Source organism: Mustela lutreola, chromosome 3 (genome assembly GCF_030435805.1).
Source record: "Mustela lutreola isolate mMusLut2 chromosome 3, mMusLut2.pri, whole genome shotgun sequence".
Classification (NCBI taxonomy): Eukaryota; Metazoa; Chordata; class Mammalia; order Carnivora; family Mustelidae; genus Mustela; species Mustela lutreola.
The window spans coordinates 210,867,802-210,883,507 of NC_081292.1; positions in this window are offsets into that span (position 1 = coordinate 210,867,802).

Genomic DNA, 15,706 nt, shown 5'->3' on the forward strand with positions numbered 1-15,706 from the left:
AACTTATGCATAGCTGTCTTCTAGATACGTCCACCTGATTGTCCCCGAAGTAACTCAAGCACAGTATGTCAAGAATTGAATTCATTACTTTTCCCCTCAAATCTGCTTCCTCATTCTTCACTGCTTGTTAAGGTAAATAGCAAGTTAGTCCATCGGTTAGCCCAAGCCAGGAATCTAAACCACTTCCTTATCTCCATCACCTTCATTTCACATTCTCAACTGTCCTCTGTCCCCGAACATTGGTCCAAACATACCCTCCCCCATTCCTCTCACCAGTCACATAGTACAGATTTCCATCAACTTGTGCTATGGCTATTAACTTGCCTTCCAACCCTCAATTCCTCACAGCTCCAATTAAGGCATACTGAAACCACCACGACATACCTGAAAGAGAAAATCTGTGTTTCTTCCTCACTTAAAATCTGGTAAATCTGTTCCTTAACATAAGACAATCCTCAAACTCCTTAAGGAATACAAATAAGGATTTAATTACCTTCTTCCTTCTATTCACATCTACAGTTTTCTTTCTTGGTATTACACACTTACACACACTCACACACACACACACACACACACACACACATGGCCTGTTCCTTAGCCAGTCGGAACTATTTGTGGTTCCCGGAAAGTCTTGTGTGCTTTCTAGCTCCCAGTCCTTTACACATACCTAGATTGCTCTTTACATTTTTCTAGGCATCGAACACATACGCACCTTAAAAATATTAGGCAATTTAATGCATCTTCTTTTTAGTGCCCATTAGAATTTATATTACAATAGTTTTTACTTTAATGAATTTATGTGTTCAATTCCTTCATTCTGCAATCTATATAACAGAACAGGGGCTATCCACATTAACCTTTGTATCCCAGTGTTTAGAAGAGTTCTTAGCATTAATAGGTCTTCTATAAAAATCTGATAGACAGGGCGCCTGGGTGGCTCAGTGGGTTAAAGCCGCTGCCTTCGGCTCAGGTCATGATCTCAGGGTCCTGGGATCCAGTCCCGCATCGGGCTCTCTGCTCAGCAGGGAGCCTGCTTCCCCCTCTCTCTCTGCCTGCCTCTCTGCCTACTTGTGACCTCTGTCTGTCAAGTAAATAAATAAAAAATCTTTAAAAAAATCTGATAGACATATTAGTGAGTAAATAATTCTTCAAGGGTCACCTGACTAGCTCAGTCAGTTCAGCATCTGCCTTTGGCTCAGGTCACAATTCCAGGGTTATGGGATCCAGCCTTGCTTTGGGTTCCTTGCTTAGTGGGGAGGGTGCTTCTCCCTCTCCCTGTATCCGCCCCTCTCCTCATGTTCTCTCTCCCTTAAATAAATACATAAGTCTTTAAAATAAAAAAAAATAATAATAGTTCTTTAAGGGAGGAAGCAAGATGGCAGAGGAGTAGGAGGCTGAGATAGCATTGGGTCCCAGGAGTTCAGCTAGATAGTTATCAAACCGTTCTGAACCCCTACAAATTCAACACCAGATAGAAGAGAAGCAATTCAAGGAACAGAAAACCGACCACTTTTGGAAGGTGAGATGTACAGAAAAGTGCACCTGAAGGGACGGGAAGATAGACCGTGGGGCAAGGGACCAGCTCCCATCAGGTAGTGGAGCACAAAATCAGAACTTTTAAAAGTCTGCCTCACTGAGGGACGTCACTCCAGAGGCTAACCAGGGGTGGAGCCTGCTAGGACAGTGTGGTCTCAGAACCCTCGGGGTCACAGAAAGACCGGCAGTGTCTGAGTGTGGCAGAGCTGCCAGGTATCAGAGCAGGGAAGCTGGCTGCAGAGACAGAGCCGATGAGTGCACTCTCTGCTCGGGGTTACCTTAAACCATGATCCCACACACAGTCAGACCACTGCTCTTTGAGCAGGGACACCACAAGTGGCAGATCTGGAGAAACCCCCTCCTTCCTCCTCCAGGAGGAGTGGCATGGGAGTGCATGACAGGAATCTGCTGGGTTTGAAGACTCCAAATGGGGCTGTGCACCAGAGATATAAAGGCTCAGTCACAGGCCAGGTGAGCACGGAGTGCAGCTGGAGACCAGGGAGACAGGGGGCATTGACTGCTTTTCTCTGAAGGTGCACTGAGAAGTGGGGCCTGAGCTCTTGGCTACTCCAGGCCAGAGATTGCGAGGCAGCTATTTTCATTCCCGTCCTCCAAAGCTCTTCAGGAAGCCTTCAGGGAACAATGCTACCAAGAGTGGACGCAAGCAGATTACTTAGTCTAGCCCCTGGCAAGGGTGGTGTAATTCTGTCTCTGGAAAAGACATTTGGGAATCACAGCAACAGGCCCCTGCCCAGAAAATCAGCAAGAAATCCAGCCAAGACCGAGTTCACCAATCAATGAGAACTGCAACACTTCAGAGCTAGGGGAAAACAACAAATAGAATTCATGGCTTTCCCCCCCCATCCTTTAGTATTGCAGAGTCAAATTGTTTTAATTTTATTTTTTTCTTATTCTATTTTTTTCAACTTTTCTTCTTTTAACTTTTTAAACTATTTTATATCATGAATACCTTTAAAAAAACTTTAAATTTTCATTGTTATAGTCATATTTTATCCCTTCATTGTATTTAACCTTATTTTTTGTATACATATAGGGTTTTTTTTCTTTAAAATTTTGGGATACAATTTCTCCTAATCAAAATATACCCTAAATCTAGCTGAGACTGATCACATTCTTTCCTCTTTTTTTCCCCTTTTCCAAACAACTAATCTTATCAATTCCTTTTTTAGAATCTTTTTAAAATGTTCATCTTTATACTCATATTCCATCCCTTATTTTTGTATTTATATAAGATTTTGTATATATATAAAATTTCCTTCTTTAAAATTTTGGGAGGTAGTTTCTTCTAAGAGACCAGAATGCACCCAAAATCAAGTGGGTGGCTCTGTTCTATTCACCAGTATGTGAATTCACCTTTTTAGTATTTATTCTGTCCTTCATATATTCTTATCTGGATAAAAATGAAAAGGTGGAAAAACTCACCACAAAAAAAGAACAAGAGGCTATATCAACAGCTAGGGACCTGTTCAATACAGACATTGGTAATATGTCAGAACTAGAGTTCAGAATGACGATTATCAGGTGCTAGCTGGGGTCGAAAAAGGCATGGAAGATACTAGAGAATCTCTTTCTGGAGAAATAAAATCCCTTTCTGGAGAAATAAAAGAGCTAAAATTTAACCAAGTTGAAATCAATAAAGCTACTAATGAGGTGCAATAAAGAATGGAGGCTCTTATTGCTAGGATAAATGAGGCAGAAGAGAGAATTAGTGATATAGAAGACCAAATAATGGAAAATAAAGACGCTGAGCAAAAGAAAGACAAACAACTACTGGATCACGAGGGGAGAATTCAAGAGATAAGTGATACCATAAGACGAAATGTTGTGAAATGTTGTGAGCAACTATACACCAGCAAATTTGATAATCTGGAAGAAATGGATGCATTCCTAGAGACATATAAACTACCACAACTGAACCAGGATGAAATAGAAAACCTGAACAGACCCATAACCACTAAGGAGATTAAAGCAGTCATCAAAATTCTCCCAACAAACAAGAGCCCAGGGCCAGATGGCCTCCCAGGGGAATTCTATCAAACATTTAAAGAATAATTAATTCTTATTCTCCTGAAAATGTTCCAAAAAATAGAAATGGAAAGAAAACTCCTGAACTCATTTTATGAGGCCAGCATTACCTTGATCCCCAAACCAGACAAAGGAGCCATCAAAAAGGAGAATCACAGACCAATATCCTTGATGAAAACATATGCAAAAATTCTCCCCAAAATAGTAGCCAATAGGATCCATCAGTACATTAAAGAATTATTCACCATGACCAGATGGAATTTATTCCTGGGCTGCAAGTTTGGTTCAACATCTGCAAATCAATTAATGTGATACAATTCATTAATAAAAGAAGGACAAGAATCATATGATACTCTCAATAGATGCTGAAAAAGCATTTGACAAAGTACAGCATCCTTTCTTGATCGAAACTCTTCAAAGCATAGGGATGTAAGGCACATATCTCAATCACATCAAAGCCATCTATGAAAAATGCACAGCGAATATCATTCTCAATGGGGAAAAACTGAAAGCTTTTCCCCTAAGGTCAGGAACATGGTAGGGATTCCAATGTCACCACTGCTATTCAACATCATACTAGAAGTCCTAGCATTGGCAATCAGACAACAAAGAGAAATAAAACGCATCCTAACCAAAGAAGCAAAGAATCTGTACTGAGAAAACTATAAAGTACTCATGAAAGAAATTGAGGAAGACACAAAGAAATGGAAAAATGTTCCATGCTCATGGATTGGAAGAACAAATATTGTCAAAACGTCTATGCTACCTAAAGCAATGTATACATTTAATCCAATCTCTATCAAAATACCAAGTTTTTTCAAATAAATGGAACAAATAATTCTAAAACTTATATGGAATCAGAAAAGACCCCGAATAGCCAGAGGAATGTTGAAAAAGAAAGCCAAAGTTGATGCCATCACAATTCCAGTCTTCAAGTCTATTGCAAAGCTGCCATCATCAAGACAGTATGGTACTGGCACAGAAACAGACACATAGATCCATGGAACATAATAGAGAGTGCAAAATGGACCCTCAACTCTATTTTCAACTAATCTTTGACAAAGCGGGAAAAAATGCCCAGTGGAAAAAAGACAGTCTCTTCAACAAATGGTGTTAGGAAAATTGGACAGCCACATGCAGAAAACTGAAATTGGACCATTTCCTTACACCACACACGAAAATAGACTCAAAATGGATGAAAGACCTCAAAGTGAGAGACAGAAATCCATCAAAATCATTGAGAAGAACACAGCAAATTGACCTCAGCCACAGCAAATTCTTCCTAGAAACATCGCCAAAGGCAAGGGAAGCAAGGGCCAAAGTGAACTACTGGAACTTCATCAAAATCAAAAGCTTCTGCACAGCAATGAAACAGTTAACAAAACCAAAAGACAACTGACAGAATGGGAGAAGATATTTGCAAACGACATATCAGATAAAGGACTAGTATCCAAAATCTATAAAGAACTTATCAAACTCAACACCCAAAGAACAAATGATCCAATTAAGAAATGGGCAGAGGACAAGAACAGACATTTCTGCAAAGAAGACATCCAGATGGCCAACAGACACATGAAAAAGTGCTCCACATCACTGAGCATCAGGGAAATACAAGTCAAAACCACAATGAGATACCACCTCACACCACTCAGAATGGCTAAAATCAACAAGTCAGGAAATGACAGATGCTGGCGAGGATGCGGAGAAAGGGGAACCCTCCTCCACGGTTGGTGGGAATGCAAGCTGGTGCAGCCACTCTGGAAAACAGTAGGAGGTTCCTCAAAAAGTTGAAAATAGAGCTACCCTTTGACCCAGCAATTCTACTACTGGGTATTTACCCTAAAGATACAAACATAGTGATCCGAAGGGGCACGTGCACCCGAATGTTTATAGCAGCAATGTCCACAACAGCCAAACTATGGAAAGAACCTAGATGTCCATCAACAGATGAATGGATAAAGAAGTGGTATATATACACAATGGTGGGGTTATGGACATTGTGGAGGGTATGTACAATGGTGAGTGCTGTGCAGTGTGTAAACCTTGCGATTCACAGACCTGTACCCTGGGGCTAATAATAAATTATATGTTTATGAAAAAAAATTTAAAAATTAAAAAAAAATTCATCAGAAAAAAAAAAAATGACTGATTTAGCCACTCTAGCTTTTGCCCTTTAAAAAAGATAAAAAATTAGGAAAAAAATGCACAATCAAAACCACAAATGAAAGAAAATCTTGAAAGAAAGAAAAAAGAAAACACAGAAAAGGGGCATCAAATTAAAGAGGAACAAATGTGAATATTAATTCAACTACATCAATAATCACTTTGAATGTCAATGGACTAAATATACCAATTAGTAGACAGAAATTGTCAGAGTAAGTAAAAAAACAGAACACACTTTTATGTTGTCTACAAGAAATTCACTTTAAATACAAAGACAGATTCAGAGTAAAATAAATGGAGAACGATATACCATGCTAACACTATTTTTTTTTTAAAAGGAAGTAGTTATATTAATTTCAGAAAGACAGACTTGGAAGCATAGAAAGTTGTTAGGAATAAGGAAAGACATTACACCCTGTGTTAAATCAACCTCCCATCCCCCAAGATCTCCGAATGCTGCTTGGTTCTTTCATTGGGCCATCCGGTCCAGATTCCTTAACACCATAACCAGACAATGATATTACAATAAAGCTATAGACCAATATTTATCAGAAACATAGGTGCAAAATCCTTAATATTAGCAAGTAACCCTAATAACGTGTAAAAATAATTATTCAAAGCTTTTGAAGTAGTCAAAAATCAATTAATGCCATATATCACATCAATAGGTTAAGAAGAAAAATAAGATCAAAGTAATAGATGCAGGAAAAGCATATGATGAAATCCAACAGCCATTCTTGATAAAAACTCAGCACTAGGAAGACAGGGGAACCTTCCTCAACTTCATAAAGAATAACTATTTAAAAAAAAAACCCTACCACTAACATCATATTTAGTGGTGAAAAACTGTAAGATTTCCCACCAAGATCAGGAACAAAGCAAAGTCTCGTCTCACCACTCCTTTTCAACATCATACTAGAAATCCTAACTAATACAATAAGAAAAGGAAAAAAAAAAGAAGAAGAAACACTGTTGTGGAAGGAAGAAACAAACTGTTTTTGCAGAGGACATGATAGTAGAAAATCCGAAAGGACCAAAAAAAAAAAAAAAAAAAAAACCAAGTTCTGGAACTGGTAACAAAGCAAGATACCGAGACTTGACAGCTTTCCTACATACCAGCAATGAACGAGTGGAATTTGAAATTAAAAGCAATACTGTTTATATCAGCACTCCCCAAAATTAAATATTTAGGTATAAATCTAATATAATATGTACAAATCTGTATAAAAAATGGAAAATTCTGATGACAGAAATCAAAGATCTAAGTAAATGGAAAGACATTTCATGTTCATAGATAAGGAAACTCAAAATTATCAAGATATCAATTCTCATTTTGACCTTAATCAAAATGCCAGCAAGTCATCTTGTGAATGTCAATACAATATTGAAGGGATGGCCCCGTGCATCAAGATTTGCTACAAAGCCACAGAAATGAAGAAAGTGTGTTACTGTTGAAAGCCTAGAAAAAACAGAACAATGGAAGAAAGCCTAAAACAGACCTACATAAATGCAGTCAACTTATCTTTGACAAAGGAGTACAGGAAATACAGTGAAGAAAAGATGGTCTATTCAACAAATGGTGCTGGAACAAGTGGATGTCCATTCACACAAAAAAAACTAGACACAGAATTTACCCCTTCACAAACTAAAATGGGGCACAGACCAAACTGCAAAATTCAAAACTAAAAAATTATTAGAAGATAACATAGGAAACGTGTAAATAATCCTTGGGTTTGGCAGGGAATTATTAAGTTAATTTTTAGATACAACACCAATGCTATAATCCATGAACAAACTGTTAAGTGGACTTCATTAAAATTAAGTCACTGGTGTTGAAGGCACTGTCCAAAGAAGATGAGACACAGACTAGGAGAAAATATTTGCAAAAGATACATCTCATGAAGGACTGTTATCTGAAATATACACAGAACACTTATAATTCGATAATAAGTAAATAAACAACATGATTAAAAACTAGTCCAAAGACTGTAACAGATGACTTATCAAAAAAGACATACTGATGGTAAACAGGCATATGAAAAGATGTTCCGCATCATCTGTCATTAGGGAATTGCAAATGAGAATGCTAAAATACTGCTGCACACCTAATAAAATAGTCAAAATGCAGCACACTGGCAATACGAAATACTGAAAAGGATATGGAACAAGAAATCTCATTCATTGCTGTTGGGAGTGCAAAATAATAGAGCCATATAGAAAGGCATTTTGTGACTTTCCTATAAAGTTAAACATACTCCAACTATGCAAACGTTCTCCTGAGTATTTTCCAAAGGAGTCGAAAATACATGCCCATGCAAAAATCTGCACACATATGTTTATAGCAGCTTTATTCATAGTTGCCAAACATGAAAGCAACCAAGACGTCCTTCAGTAGGTGAATGGGTTAATAAACTGAGAGAGCCAGCAGTGGAGTATCATTCAGCACTAAAAAGAGATGCATGTCCAGCCATGAAAAGACATAGAGGAAATCTAAATATGTATTACTAAGTGAAAGCAGCCGATCTCAAAGGGCTACATCCCACAGGATTCCAACTATGCGGCACGGTGGAAAAACCAAAAGTGGAGACAGGGAAAGAATCAGAGGTTCCAGGGGTTTAAGAGGAAGAATTACATGGGTGGAGCAGTGAGGATTTTCAAGAAACTGAAACTCTCCTACGAGACGTGGTAATAGCAGATCTAGGCCGTTATAAATTTGTTCAAAGATGTGGAATGTGTAACACTGAGAGTGAACCCTAATGTAGACTATGGACTCTGCATAGTAAAGATAGTAAAGATGTGTAGGTTCGTCAGTCATAACAAATGTACCCTGTGGTGGGGGGTGATGTTCTTGGAGGAGGCTACACATGAACAGAGGCAAGAAGTATAAAGCAAATATTATACCTTCCACTCAATTTTGCTATGAACCCAGAACTACTCTAAAAACATGAAGTCTATTTTTAAGAAAGAAAAGGGAAAAACCACCAGCATCTTCCATGGAGAAACCGAGCTTCACACACTTGCAAATACAGAATGAACAAAAGCTAGCATATTCCAAGTCAGATGACTTGGAAACATCCAAATATTTTCTTGGAGAATATATTAATGAAACACTTGTTAATATGGTGTTTATATGTCCAGGAATGTGCGGTCTCAGTAGTATTATAAAAGATTTTCTGAAGGTAAACAGAAGGATGAGGGCAAGACGCAGAGAGTAAGGCACAGGAGAGGAGCAGCGTTGGAAAACTCTGTCTCACCCCAAACTCCACTACTACCCTCCTCATGTCCCTTTTTGTCTCATCAACATTTATTCATGTATTGGGAAAACCAAAGTAGCAAATACTTACTGAATGCTTGTGTTTAGTGAATAACTAAGGATTGTTAAAGCCAGGAAGGAGAGCATGTAGCATAAATGGGACCAAGGTAAGAAGCAAGATTGATCACTATGGTTGCTCCATGTGGTATCAGATTAGGTCCTGACACTGCATATCCAAGTCAAAATTCCCATCAGAATTTAGGACATTTTCCACTTAGAAACATGAATTGTACTGAGGCTTAAAAGGAAACAACTTAGAATCCTATGGTCTGGAACTGGTGATTTTGATGTTGTGGTTCTCTTGAATAAGACAGTCTGTGAATTCCTAAGATATTCAGTCCACTAAAAATCTAAATTAAGGGCGCCTGGGTGGCTCAGTGGTTTAAGCTGCTGCCTTCGGCCCAGGTCATGATTTCAGGGTCCTGGGATCTCTGCTCAGCAGGGAGCCTGCTTCCCTCTCACTCTCTCTACCTGCCTCTCTGTCTACTGTGATCTCTCTCTGTCAAATAAATAAATAAAATCTTTTAAAAAAATCTAAATTAAGCTTTCAAATCTACAAAGTCAGGTCAGGGTAAAATCTTTCACATTAAAAAGGAAACTTCTATCTCATAAAAGTGATATTTAACCTAGATACACCAATATAAGGCTCTTTAATGTGGATAAGAATTCATAGAACTCTAGATACATAAATATGGAAAGAAACTAAGAAGTGGAGCATATCCAGCATTACTCCCAATGCAGGAATTCTTTCGACAGCATTTCAAACAACGTTTACACAGCCTCTGCTTAATACATGCAGTGACAATGAGCTCACTCCTTTCATAGAAAGTTTAATATATTCATCTTTGGTCACCTCTGACAACAAACATTTTCTGTGAATTCAATATCTGCCAGACATAACTCTAGGCACCCAGGCTACAGGCCTGTGTAATAAATGTATTCCTTCAGGTAAACTTAATTCCATCTCCTTTTAAATTCCAGTTCTTTACTCCTGTACTACTGCACAGAAGTCCTAAGCGTTCCCTTTATCCAGGTAACCACTCCCGGACTTGAGCTGTTGTTCATACGACTGTTTTGCAGAATGTACTTATTCTGGATGGCTTCCATCTGTTGCTCTTACCAAGTAATATCCTGAACTAACAACAGTATTTCAGACATAGCACAAGCATTCCAACACAAGGTAGAATTGACATTTTCTTCATGTGGAATATGGTGAAATCAACATAGTTACAGTTTTTAAACTAAATAGTTAAAGAATTTGGTTAGCAATCAATTTGATTCATTATAGTGATAGCTAGTTAACATGTTTAAATATCATAAGGCATTATCCTAATAGTAAAGTAAATTGAAGGTTAAAAAGGTTAAAAAAGTGTTTTAAAGGTCAAAAGCACTGTATAACAATAAGGCACTGGTTATTTTGAGATTCCACTGTATGGCTTTATAATATAAGGACTGGACTAGAACATGCCAACACACAAGTACTAAAGATGTACATGTAGGGGTATTTTCCACGCAGGTGGCGTCTGGGCCCATTCGAGTATCAACAGGCTCACAGGAGTGGATGTTCAGAGAGAAGAATGAAGTCGAATTACATTTTGAAGATGAGTTTGCCTGCTCTGCGAGGTAGATAAATCACTGCATTCTACAAGTTGAACTGGTATATAAACAAAGCTTTGACTACAATTTCTTTCAGTTTTTGTGGATTTGTTGTTCTCAATAATAAAAATATGTACTTTGGCATCTTATTCTTTACCCAAACACTCTGCGAGATCCTGGACGTCAGGAAGACTGTAAAGAATTCTCAGTTTTAATTGAACAGGAATTCTCTTGAGGCCCTTGAAAAATTACTGGATGGGGGACATTTTTGTAAGTGAGAATTCTACTCCACAAGAGACAAGAAACATAATATTCTAATCAGAGAGTAGAGAATCTCAACAAATGCTCATATTTCTCCCACTTGCAATTTTCCCCCAAAGTATCTTGGAACTTGTTAAAAGTTGGAGTTCAGAGGCAGCAAGAGAGCCAATTGGCTGATCACATAAGAGCAGACTTTGTTAACTGCTAAGAAAGAGGCTGTTTTACCCACGAGAGTCCAAAATGATATATGTTAAGAATTTGTCAATATTTTCAAACGCCAAGGAGAAAACATGTGTCAAACAGAATTTCAAGCATAAACAAGTGGGAATTAATATTCAAACCTATGAGAAATAGTTCTTAAGCATAAGGATGCTATATTAAACAAATATTTATCCTAAGTATTGATCTTCATAGATCACATTTATCAAGATTCTTTATTTTTATTTCAGACATATAGAATAAAATAAGAGAACAGCTTGGTTAGTGAGCAGATAGTTTGTGATGACCTGGAGAGCAGTAGTGCTAAATAATACCAAAAAAATAACCAATTAATTATGCTTTGCCTTAGAAAATGAAGAACAGCATGTCTGGAGTTGTAGATAGCCTCAGTACTTCAAATTACACAATGCAGACACACTCCAAAGCTCTCTGCATAACCAGACAACATCCTCTGTTCATCACCTGCCTGACATTGCTGATCTTCCTAACCTCCTATTCTCTTTCCAGGGTTAGCTTTCACAAAGCATGAACTTTCTGGCATTCTTTAATATTATTGTAGTATTATTCATTTCCAGTAAGAATTTATGATATTTTAACTTTATAAAGATAACAAGGAATTAAGAAAGGTTTCTTTTGCTGACTTCCCATCCCACTTATTAAATTCTTGCTCTACCAGGGAAGGCTCCCTGCTCAGAGGATGCTGTACCTACTCCCAAGCAACAGCAAAGCAACAACCTATCTGCGCTGGGCTGATCTCCTATAACTTGTTAATGCACTTTTATCTTTTATCAAGAATGGTAAATAATTACACCCAGAATTGTCTTAAATGGGTTTGAGTCTGTTAAAATATATGTTTTGTTAATTTGCTAAGTAGCTTTGTTAAACAATTAGAATATATTCACTGATAGGTACATTTGTTTGCCTTTATGTTCTCATATTTTCTGGACTAATTCTTTCACATGCAAATCTAAAAATAATATTTAGATTCCACTCTTTCAAATGCTGATAATGTCTTACTAAATCTAACCCAAGTCTCTTAAGGGATTTGAAGATTTATATCAAGTGACAACATAGCATTTCATCAGACATTCTGTTAAAACTCTAGTACATGCTCTGCCCCCAATAAACCAGATTTGGGTAATTTAAGATCCATAATTGGGTTCTGCCATGGAAAAGGAAAAAAAGCTTAAACCATCCAAAAGAGGCAAATCTCATTGTTTAGTTCATTCAGTCTACAGATGTGCATCAAGAGCTGCTCTCTGCCAGGTATTGGTCTAGATGCTGCATATATGAAAAGAACGAGAGGCACTCTATATTTGAAAAAGTTTTGTTCTTAATAAAGTGTTACAATTATGTTTACATAGTCCTATTGAAGCCAGCGCTTCTGAAGTATCTCAGAAAAGACAAAGGAGCCTCAAAGAAGATAATGACTGCCATTTGAGGTGCACAAAATTCAACAAGTTGCCAGCTTGAAGGTTTTAACCTAGGGTTTAATCTTCATTTGATAATTTGCTTAAATAAATAAGAATTACACAAACATTTCCCTCAATTTTTTATGCCTTTATATATTGAATATATTTGCTTCACAAGTTGAATTCATGTATATTAAAAACTATACGAAAAATATATGATCTCATATGTAGAATCTAAAAGTACTGAACTCCTAGAAGCAGAGAAAATCATGGTTTCCAGAGGGATGGGGGCGGGAGGGAGAAAATGGGAGATGCTAATCAAAGTGTGAAAAGTTTCTGTTGTAGGAGGAGCAGGTTCTGAGGATCTAATGTACAGGATGGTAAATCCAGTGAATATTGTATTACGTACTTGAAATATGCTAACAGAGAACTTAAATGTTACTACACACACGAGTGACCATGTGAGGGGACGGATGTGTTTGACTGTAGTCATCATTTTGCAATGTGTATCAAATCATCACATTTCCCACTTCAAATATACACAGGTGTTTTCTTCTTATCATCAGTTATATCTCTGTTAAGCTGGGTGGGGAGGAATCTACATGCATCCCAAACAAAAGAATCAGTAAGACAGACCATATTCTTTTTCCTTTCTTAAAATGTCCACTTATATTTTGTATCTTATATAGATTTCAGGCTTTTTTTGGTATGTAATTTTGGTCCATTGATCTGCCATTTTGGTGACACATTATTCTAAGAATGAGGACTTCGTAAAGCATTTTAATTTATGGTTGCATTTGTTATCTATTGCTACATTACCCAACAACCATCCACAACGCAATGGCTTGAAACACCCCTCCTAAGTAGGGTTCCAGAATACAGTTAAGCCTTAATGCCCTAAGACATTTATTAACAAATTAACTATGTGCCATTTGGCAGAAAAGAGAAAACAATCACTCAAATATTTTTTCTATACGGCTTAATTTTCGTATGCAGACCCCACTGAGCAAATACAGCTTCAAAACAATAAACATTTATTCAGCTCATACATCTGCAGCTTGTAATCTAGACTGGGCGAAACTGGGCAGTTTTTCTAGCTTTATTCTGATTCCATCTTGTTTTCTCTGGGGCAGTGAACTAGCTGTGCCACAATTCCCTTTGATAGAGATTGTTCCAAAATTTTCTGAAAAATTGGCTTTCAATATCACAAATCAGTAAAGTCTATTCAACAGTGAAAACAATCACCGAAATTCTATCAGCCATCTGGATTTTCTCCACTTTCCTCTCCAAGTGATGCGCTGTGAAACACAGCAAAGGCCTGAGGCCGTCGGTCCCTGCACCGCACAGCAGGTGCTGCTCGGTCACACGCTACGGAAGGACGACCTGGAGAAATGCTCGCAAGAAAGTGGTGTGCGACACAACGGACGACAGGAATGTTAGGGTCCGTGATCAAAGGAACGAGACTGATACAAAGCGAAGGTCAAGCAAAACTTTATTTCGCGCCAAGCATCAAGAATCAAACGGACCGGTCAGGGCTTCTCTTACAGAAAGGCGACGACGACGATCCCGACAAGGTCACTCCCAAGAAGGCCGCTCCGGACGAGGCTGCCCCAGACGAGGCCGCTCCATGATCGGAGCCGCTCCCAAGAAGAGGCCACCGCTCGATGACGTTGCTCCCCGGACGAGGCCGCTCCCGACGACGAAGAGGCAACGATGACAGCGACGATGACACGGAGGACAACCCGGACGACACAGACTCTGCTCCCCACGATGCCACTCTGACAAGGCTGCCACCGCTGCGGACAAGGCCGCTCGTGGCTCGGGGTGGCGAGGCATTTTGCAGCGAGGCTGCTGGCGGCGAGGGGCCGTTGGCGTGTGGGGACCAGCGGCATCCAGGGGCTGCAGGCGACCGGACCACTGACCGCTGGACGGCTGGCGTCTGGGGACCGTTCGCGTCTGGGGCTGCAGGCGTGGGGCTGCTGGCCGCGGGACTGCCGGACGGCTGGTGTCTGGGCCGCTCCGGGCTGCTGGAAGCTGCAGGCCGCGGCTCGGGCTGCTGGAGGCGGGACCCCGGAGGCCGGGGCTGCCGGTGCAGGGACCGCGGGTGGCGGACCGCTGGCGGCTGTAGCTCTTACAAGAGCCGTTACCGCCCCTCCGCTCCGCCGACTCTCGCGCTCCCACCGCCTCTGCCCGCTGCTCCGTCACGGCTCTCCTCTCCTCCCCCTGCAGCCTCGCGCTGCAACCTCCACGCGGTGGCTGCGCCCCGCCCCTACGCAGGTGGCCAATCGGATCTCAATTCGCCCCAGTGGCTACGCACCTGCCGCCGGATTGGACGGATCCACCGGGCCTGCCCCGCCCCCACACCCGGGGCCCACAAGGTCCTGGGGGAGGGGCAGCCCTTACAAGGACCCCGGCCCGGCGCTACCTTCGTCTGAGTAGGGTCTCGGCGACGCTGACTGGCAGCGGACGGCGACCCTGGGCCACACTCCTGCCTCCTCGCGGTAAGTGCCCAGTGTCTGGCTCCCCGGAGCAGCGGCCAGTCTCCGCTCCCGGTAACGGACACCAAGGGCGCCCCCGCGGCCGGACTTCCGCTGCGTCGGAGCGAGCGCGGCCCCCGAACACGGGACGTCCAGGCGCGCGGGCGGCTGCGGGCTCCGGGCCAAGCGCTGCGAGTCGGCCGAACCCGCGGACGGACGCGGCCGCCCCGTCAGCCGCAGCAGAGACTCAGCGCACAGCAGGCGGGACACCCGGGCGCCGCGAAGGCCTCCGGCGGTCGGTGCGGGGCTGAGACGGTCGCGGCGGCCGCGTCACGGCGTGACGAGCTCCGAGGGTCGCGGCGGAGCCCAGAACCCGCACGAGTGGTGACGGCCGTGGAAGTCGGAAGGACGAGAGCGTGACCGGCCGCGACAAGCGCCGGGCGCAGAGCAGCGAACGTTCCCCGCAGAGTGCGAGGAAGCTGTGCGGGTGTCGGGAAACGCGTGCGGGATCCAGCCGGCGCGTCTGCTGTCCGAGGGGCTCCACCGCTTCCGGACGACGGTCTGCCCCGTCGAGGACCCGATGTCTTACTCTCGTTGCGACCGCACGACCGCAGAGGCCGCATCGTGCCTTCGTGTCAGGAAACCGCGCGTTGTCCGCAGGCCCCGGTCAGCGCTTCCTCACG